At 55.7% G+C, this 7500-nt stretch overlaps 3 non-coding genes across 3 annotated transcripts in view; all 3 read right to left on the reverse strand.

The window, feature by feature from the left end:
• LOC124591335 overlaps positions 1-1517 on the reverse strand; it is a 4222-nt gene extending 2705 nt beyond the window's left edge. Inside the window, exon 1 of the ribosomal RNA XR_006977146.1 lies at positions 1-1517. This exon is cut by the window's left edge and continues 2705 nt beyond it. This is a non-coding gene — a ribosomal RNA (large subunit ribosomal RNA).
• A 188-nt stretch (positions 1518-1705) lies between these two features.
• LOC124591330 lies at positions 1706-1860 on the reverse strand. The gene has a single exon (XR_006977142.1). It is a non-coding gene; the product is annotated as a 5.8S ribosomal RNA (ribosomal RNA).
• A 351-nt stretch (positions 1861-2211) lies between these two features.
• LOC124591332 lies at positions 2212-4121 on the reverse strand. Its single transcript, XR_006977144.1, has one exon. It is a non-coding gene; the product is annotated as a small subunit ribosomal RNA (ribosomal RNA).
• Positions 4122-7500: the final 3379 nt, after the last annotated feature.

Below are 7500 nucleotides of genomic sequence, written 5' to 3' on the forward strand. Positions count from 1 at the left end.
GGCGCCTTAACTCGGCGTTTGGTTCATCCCACAGCGCCAGTTCTGCTTACCAAAAGTGGCCCACTTGGCACTCCGATCCGAGTCGTTTGCTCGCGGCTTCAGCATATCAAGCAAGCCGGAGATCTCACCCATTTAAAGTTTGAGAATAGGTTGAGGTCGTTTCGGCCCCAAGGCCTCTAATCATTCGCTTTACCGGATGAGACTCGTACGAGCACCAGCTATCCTGAGGGAAACTTCGGAGGGAACCAGCTACTAGATGGTTCGATTAGTCTTTCGCCCCTATACCCAGCTCCGACGATCGATTTGCACGTCAGAATCGCTACGGACCTCCATCAGGGTTTCCCCTGACTTCGTCCTGGCCAGGCATAGTTCACCATCTTTCGGGTCCCAACGTGTACGCTCTAGGTGCGCCTCACCTCGCAATGAGGACGAGACGCCCCGGGAGTGCGGAGGCCGCCGCCCCGTGAAGGGCGGGGAAGCCCCATCCTCCCTCGGCCCGCGCAAGGCGAGACCTTCACTTTCATTACGCCTTTAGGTTTCGTACAGCCCAATGACTCGCGCACATGTTAGACTCCTTGGTCCGTGTTTCAAGACGGGTCGTGAAATTGTCCAAAGCTGAAGCGCCGCTGACGGGAGCGATTATTCCGCCCGAGAGCATCCCGAGCCAACAGCGGCGCGGGTCCGGGGCCGGGCCAGGTAGGTCCGTCATCCGGGAAGAACCGCGCGCGCTTGCCGGGAGCCCGAGCGCCCAAAGGGGCGAATCGACTCCTCCAGATATACCGCCGGGCAGCCAGCCAGGACACCGGGGCTCTGCCCAACAGACGCGAACCGAGGCCCGCGGAAGGACAGGCTGCGCACCCGGGCCGTAGGCCGGCACCCAGCGGGTCGCGACGTCCTACTAGGGGAGAAGTGCGGCCCACCGCACACCGGAACGGCCCCACCCCGCGGCGAGTGGAAAGGCAACCGGACACGACCCCGCCGCGGATTGCTCCGCGCGGGCGGCCGGCCCCATCTGCCGAGGGCGGAGGCCAGTGGCCGGATGGGCGTGAATCTCACCCGTTCGACCTTTCGGACTTCTCACGTTTACCCCAGAACGGTTTCACGTACTTTTGAACTCTCTCTTCAAAGTTCTTTTCAACTTTCCCTCACGGTACTTGTTCGCTATCGGTCTCGTGGTCATATTTAGTCTCAGATGGAGTTTACCACCCACTTGGAGCTGCACTCTCAAGCAACCCGACTCGAAGGAGAGGTCCCGCCGACGCTCGCACCGGCCGCTACGGGCCTGGCACCCTCTACGGGCCGTGGCCTCATTCAAGTTGGACTTGGGCTCGGCGCGAGGCGTCGGGGTAGTGGACCCTCCCAAACACCACATGCCACGACAGGCGGCAGCCTGCGGGGTTCGGTGCTGGACTCTTCCCTGTTCGCTCGCCGCTACTGGGGGAATCCTTGTTAGTTTCTTTTCCTCCGCTTAGTAATATGCTTAAATTCAGCGGGTAGTCTCGCCTGCTCTGAGGTCGTTGTACGAGGTGTCGCACGCCACACCGCCAGCCGGCTGTGCACGCTACCGAGTAAGTACCGGTATGCGAACCGCCAGGCGACGGGCGCGCATCGCACGTTTAAGGAGGCGCGGCCGGCCCCACAGGCGGCCGCGACGCTCCCAGGTCTGCGAAGCGGGGCAAACGCCGCGCGCTTCAGTATACGTAGCCGACCCTCAGCCAGACGTGGCCCGGGAACGGAATCCATGGACCGCAATGTGCGTTCGAAACGTCGATGTTCATGTGTCCTGCAGTTCACATGTCGACGCGCAATTTGCTGCGTTCTTCATCGACCCACGAGCCGAGTGATCCACCGTCCTGGGTGATCTTTTCTTAGTTTACACTGTCTCTTTCAAGACAGTTGCATAGGCGGGACGTAGGCGTGTGGCGGCCCCTGTTCAAGCGTTCTGTGTCCAACGGCCTCACGGCCGATGGGCGTCGTACGGCTCCACACCGGAGCGGACAGGCAGTCGGGCGAAAGTCATTCAAAACCGGCGCCAGGCGCCAGGTGCCGCAGGCCAGCCGCTCCAGCGCTTCAGCGCTCGTACCACACAACATTGGCGTTAGTTTTGAGAAGCACGCGTGGTTCCGCACGCGGCGCACGGCTACTGCGAGCCGTACAGGTAGCGTGTTGCGCGACACGACACGCACATCGAAAGACATGCAGTCTAGTCGGTAATGATCCTTCCGCAGGTTCACCTACGGAAACCTTGTTACGACTTTTACTTCCTCTAAATGATCAAGTTTGGTCATCTTTCCGGTAGCATCGGCAACGACAGAGTCAATGCCGCGTACCAGTCCGAAGACCTCACTAAATCATTCAATCGGTAGTAGCGACGGGCGGTGTGTACAAAGGGCAGGGACGTAATCAACGCGAGCTTATGACTCGCGCTTACTGGGAATTCCTCGTTCATGGGGAACAATTGCAAGCCCCAATCCCTAGCACGAAGGAGGTTCAGCGGGTTACCCCGACCTTTCGGCCTAGGAAGACACGCTGATTCCTTCAGTGTAGCGCGCGTGCGGCCCAGAACATCTAAGGGCATCACAGACCTGTTATTGCTCAATCTCGTGCGGCTAGAAGCCGCCTGTCCCTCTAAGAAGAAAAGTAATCGCTGACAGCACGAAGGATGTCACGCGACTAGTTAGCAGGCTAGAGTCTCGTTCGTTATCGGAATTAACCAGACAAATCGCTCCACCAACTAAGAACGGCCATGCACCACCACCCACCGAATCAAGAAAGAGCTATCAATCTGTCAATCCTTCCGGTGTCCGGGCCTGGTGAGGTTTCCCGTGTTGAGTCAAATTAAGCCGCAGGCTCCACTCCTGGTGGTGCCCTTCCGTCAATTCCTTTAAGTTTCAGCTTTGCAACCATACTTCCCCCGGAACCCAAAAGCTTTGGTTTCCCGGAGGCTGCCCGCCGAGTCATCGGAGGAACTGCGGCGGATCGCTGGCTGGCATCGTTTATGGTTAGAACTAGGGCGGTATCTGATCGCCTTCGAACCTCTAACTTTCGTTCTTGATTAATGAAAACATACTTGGCAAATGCTTTCGCTTCTGTTCGTCTTGCGACGATCCAAGAATTTCACCTCTAACGTCGCAATACGAATGCCCCCGCCTGTCCCTATTAATCATTACCTCGGGTTCCGAAAACCAACAAAATAGAACCGAGGTCCTATTCCATTATTCCATGCACACAGTATTCAGGCGGGCTTGCCTGCTTTAAGCACTCTAATTTGTTCAAAGTAAACGTGCCGGCCCACCGAGACACTCACTCAAGAGCACCCTGGTAGGATTGCAACGGGGTCCGCCTCGGGACGCACGAGCACGCACGAGGCGCGTCGCACGCCTTCAGCTCGCCCCACCGGCAGGACGTCCCACGATACATGCCAGTTAAACACCGACGGGCGGTGAACCAACAGCGTGGGACACAAATCCAACTACGAGCTTTTTAACCGCAACAACTTTAATATACGCTATTGGAGCTGGAATTACCGCGGCTGCTGGCACCAGACTTGCCCTCCAATAGATACTCGTTAAAGGATTTAAAGTGTACTCATTCCGATTACGGGGCCTCGGATGAGTCCCGTATCGTTATTTTTCGTCACTACCTCCCCGTGCCAGGAGTGGGTAATTTGCGCGCCTGCTGCCTTCCTTGGATGTGGTAGCCGTTTCTCAGGCTCCCTCTCCGGAATCGAACCCTGATTCCCCGTTACCCGTTACAACCATGGTAGGCGCAGAACCTACCATCGACAGTTGATAAGGCAGACATTTGAAAGATGCGTCGCCGGTACGAGGACCGTGCGATCAGCCCAAAGTTATTCAGAGTCACCAAGGCAAACGGACCGGACGAGCCGACCGATTGGTTTTGATCTAATAAAAGCGTCCCTTCCATCTCTGGTCGGGACTCTGTTTGCATGTATTAGCTCTAGAATTACCACAGTTATCCAAGTAACGTGGGTACGATCTAAGGAACCATAACTGATTTAATGAGCCATTCGCGGTTTCACCTTAATGCGGCTTGTACTGAGACATGCATGGCTTAATCTTTGAGACAAGCATATGACTACTGGCAGGATCAACCAGGGAGCTGCGTCAACTAGAGCTGAGCAGCCGGCCGCCCGGGAGTGTGTCCCGGGGGCCCGCGCGAACACGCAAGCGTCCGCTCAATTATTCTGCAAACAGGAGGAGGCTGAGCTCCCCTGCACAATACACCTCGAAACCCTCTCAGGTCCCGGCGGCGCGCAGCGCCGTCCTAAGTACTTGGTCGGGTTCGAGAGAGGCGCAATCGCCCGGAGTTTGGCGAGTAGACGCTTTAGGTGCGACCACCCGTGCTCCCAACTGAGCTTGCCGCTGCCGACAGAGGCCCGGGAGCGTGCTGTCGTGGCATTGCCGGCGGGAGACAACACGCGCCACCTACGGTGGCCGGCAGCTCCAACGCCAGCGCCACAGAAGGACAAAAGCCCCACTTGGGTGCCGAAGCGAACTCTCCCAGCACAGCGCACGCGCCAACACGTCCGCACAGCTGCGATACAATCCACCTGCGAGAACCGCAGAGGCGACCGAGCAGCAGACGGCGTCGCGGCGCCGAGCGCCGGGCGGCGGCGCATCCTCAGCGCACACAGTCCTCAATCGGACCAGCACACTGCAGATGTCCACCGCGCTTCGCACCGGGCCCACGAGGACCTACTTTGGCCGCACGGCGCCGCGTGCAGGGTGCGCCGGCGCGCAGCTGCGCCGCCTGCCGCCTCCGTCGGCCGGCGCGCCTGCCACTGGCCGCCCCCACCAGCCGGCTGTAGCGCGTGCGCCCACGCACCGCGCGGCCAGCACGCCGGAAGGCCCCCCCTCACCGGCCGGGGACGGTCCCACCCAGCCACCGCCGCGTATCGCTTCACACCCACATGCCATTCACGTTCGTGGGCATGGTGGGTATCGCTGAAACAACCGGTTGGTAGCTCAACCGATCGTCGCCATCACTGATTCACCTCTAGCGAGAACAACCGCACCACAACGGTTTACCAGTTCTTCATTTGCGTAACGTCACCAGCAAACGTAGACGTCCATCGCCATTTGCAAATTCAACGATTGTTGCATGCCTGTGTCAGGTGTCACGACACACTATGTCTGCCCACATACACGCAACAACATGTGCACGCTTCGCGAACACGTGGAAGGTGGCCCCCGTACGTATGCGATGTCCATTGCGCGAACGACTGTCAACCGGCCTCTGTCGCATGTCGCAGATGTGGAACGCAGTGCACCATGCTATCACGGTGTGTGAGAAGAGACGACTACGTCTGACAACACGCGCCACTACATCAACAGACGGCTCATGCTGATCGCCATCCACGGCATACCATACTGCAATCCAGCTCTTATAGGGAGACGACACGTAGCTGAGTGCACAATATTTGGACCGTATGGTTCGCCGTTGTTGGCGCAGTCGTGGTACGGTCACACATGTACCACGATGTATCATTCAGTACATGAGGACCAATGTGCGGTACAGTGTGTGATTTGGACGTACAACATCAGCGGACAGTTGCCACAAGCCGTACCACAACGTAGGCTGTGCTTCGCCATGCGAATGCCAATGAACAACTGCGAAGGGCATTGAGCATGTACGTCCTGCCGCCATCCGCATTACAGTGTATAGCTGCAAGGTGTTTAACATGAAGCGATACTCTGGGGACCGGGCAGTGCGAGTAGCAAACTATATTGCGGGGGTTGCAGTTAGGCAACACTACACTAATTTAACGCGTCGTATGACAATTACAGAGCAGGTTAAGGCCCAACGTGTGTTGGGTTAAGGCCCAACGTGTGTTGGGTTAAGGCCCAACGTGTGTTGGGTTAAGGCCCAACGTGTGTTGGGTTAAGGCCCAACGTGTGTTGGGTTAAGGCCCAACGTGTGTTGGGTTAAGGCCCAACGTGTGTTGGGTTAAGGCCCAACGTGTGTTGGGTTAAGGCCCAACGTGTGTTGGGTTAAGGCCCAACGTGTGTTGGGTTAAGGCCCAACGTGTGTTGGGTTAAGGCCCAACGTGTGTTGGGTTAAGGCCCAACGTGTGTTGGGTTAAGGCCCAACGTGTGTTGGGTTAAGGCCCAACGTGTGTTGGGTTAAGGCCCAACGTGTGTTGGGTTAAGGCCCAACGTGTGTTGGGTTAAGGCCCAACGTGTGTTGGGTTAAGGCCCAACGTGTGTTGGGTTAAGGCCCAACGTGTGTTGGGTTAAGGCCCAACGTGTGTTGGGTTAAGGCCCAACGTGTGTTGGGTTAAGGCCCAACGTGTGTTGGGTTAAGGCCCAACGTGTGTTGGGTTAAGGCGCAACATAGGTTAGGTTAAGGCGCAACATAGGTTAGGTTAAGGCGCAACATAGGTTAGGTTAAGGCGCAACATAGGTTAGGTTAAGGCGCAACATAGGTTAGGTTAAGGCGCAACATAGGTTAGGTTACGGCGCAACATAGGTTAGGTTAAGGCGCAACATAGGTTAGGTTAAGGCGCAACATAGGTTAGGTTACGGCGCAACATAGGTTAGGTTAAGGCGCAACATAGGTTAGGTTAAGGCGCAACATAGGTTAGGTTAAGGCGCAACATAGGTTAGGTTAAGGCGCAACATAGGTTAGGTTAAGGCGCAACATAGGTTAGGTTAAGGCGCAACATAGGTTAGGTTAAGGCGCAACATAGGTTAGGTTAAGGCGCAACATAGGTTAGGTTAAGGCGCAACATAGGTTAGGTTACGGCGCAACATAGGTTAGGTTAAGGCGCAACATAGGTTAGGTTAAGGCGCAACATAGGTTAGGTTAAGGCGCAACATAGGTTAGGTTATGGCGCAACATAGGTTAGGTTACGGCGCAACATAGGTTAGGTTACGGCGCAACATAGGTTAGGTTAAGGCGCAACATAGGTTAGGTTAAGGCGCAACATAGGTTAGGTTAAGGCGCAACATAGGTTAGGTTAAGGCGCAACATAGGTTAGGTTAAGGCGCAACATAGGTTAGGTTAAGGCGCAACATAGGTTAGGTTAAGGCGCAACATAGGTTAGGTTAAGGCGCAACATGGGTTAGGTTAAGGCGCAACATGGGTTAGGTTAAGGCGCAACATGGGTTAGGTTAAGGCGCAACATGGGTTAGGTTAAGGCGCAACATGGGTTAGGTTAAGGCGCAACATGGGTTAGGTTAAGGCGCAACATGGGTTAGGTTAAGGCGCAACATGGGTTAGGTTAAGGCGCAACATGGGTTAGGTTAAGGCGCAACATGGGTTAGGTTAAGGTACAATATGGGTTAGGTTAAGGTACAATATGGGTTAGGTTAAGGTACAATATGGGTTAGGTTAAGGTACAATATGGGTTAGGTTAAGGTACAATATGGGTTAGGTTAAGGTACAATATGGGTTAGGTTAAGGTACAATATGGGTTAGGTTAAGGTACAATATGGGTTAGGTTAAGGTACAATATGGGTTAGGTTAAGGTACAAT

Source organism: Schistocerca americana, unplaced genomic scaffold (genome assembly GCF_021461395.2).
Source record: "Schistocerca americana isolate TAMUIC-IGC-003095 unplaced genomic scaffold, iqSchAmer2.1 HiC_scaffold_828, whole genome shotgun sequence".
NCBI classification, from domain to species: Eukaryota; Metazoa; Arthropoda; class Insecta; order Orthoptera; family Acrididae; genus Schistocerca; species Schistocerca americana.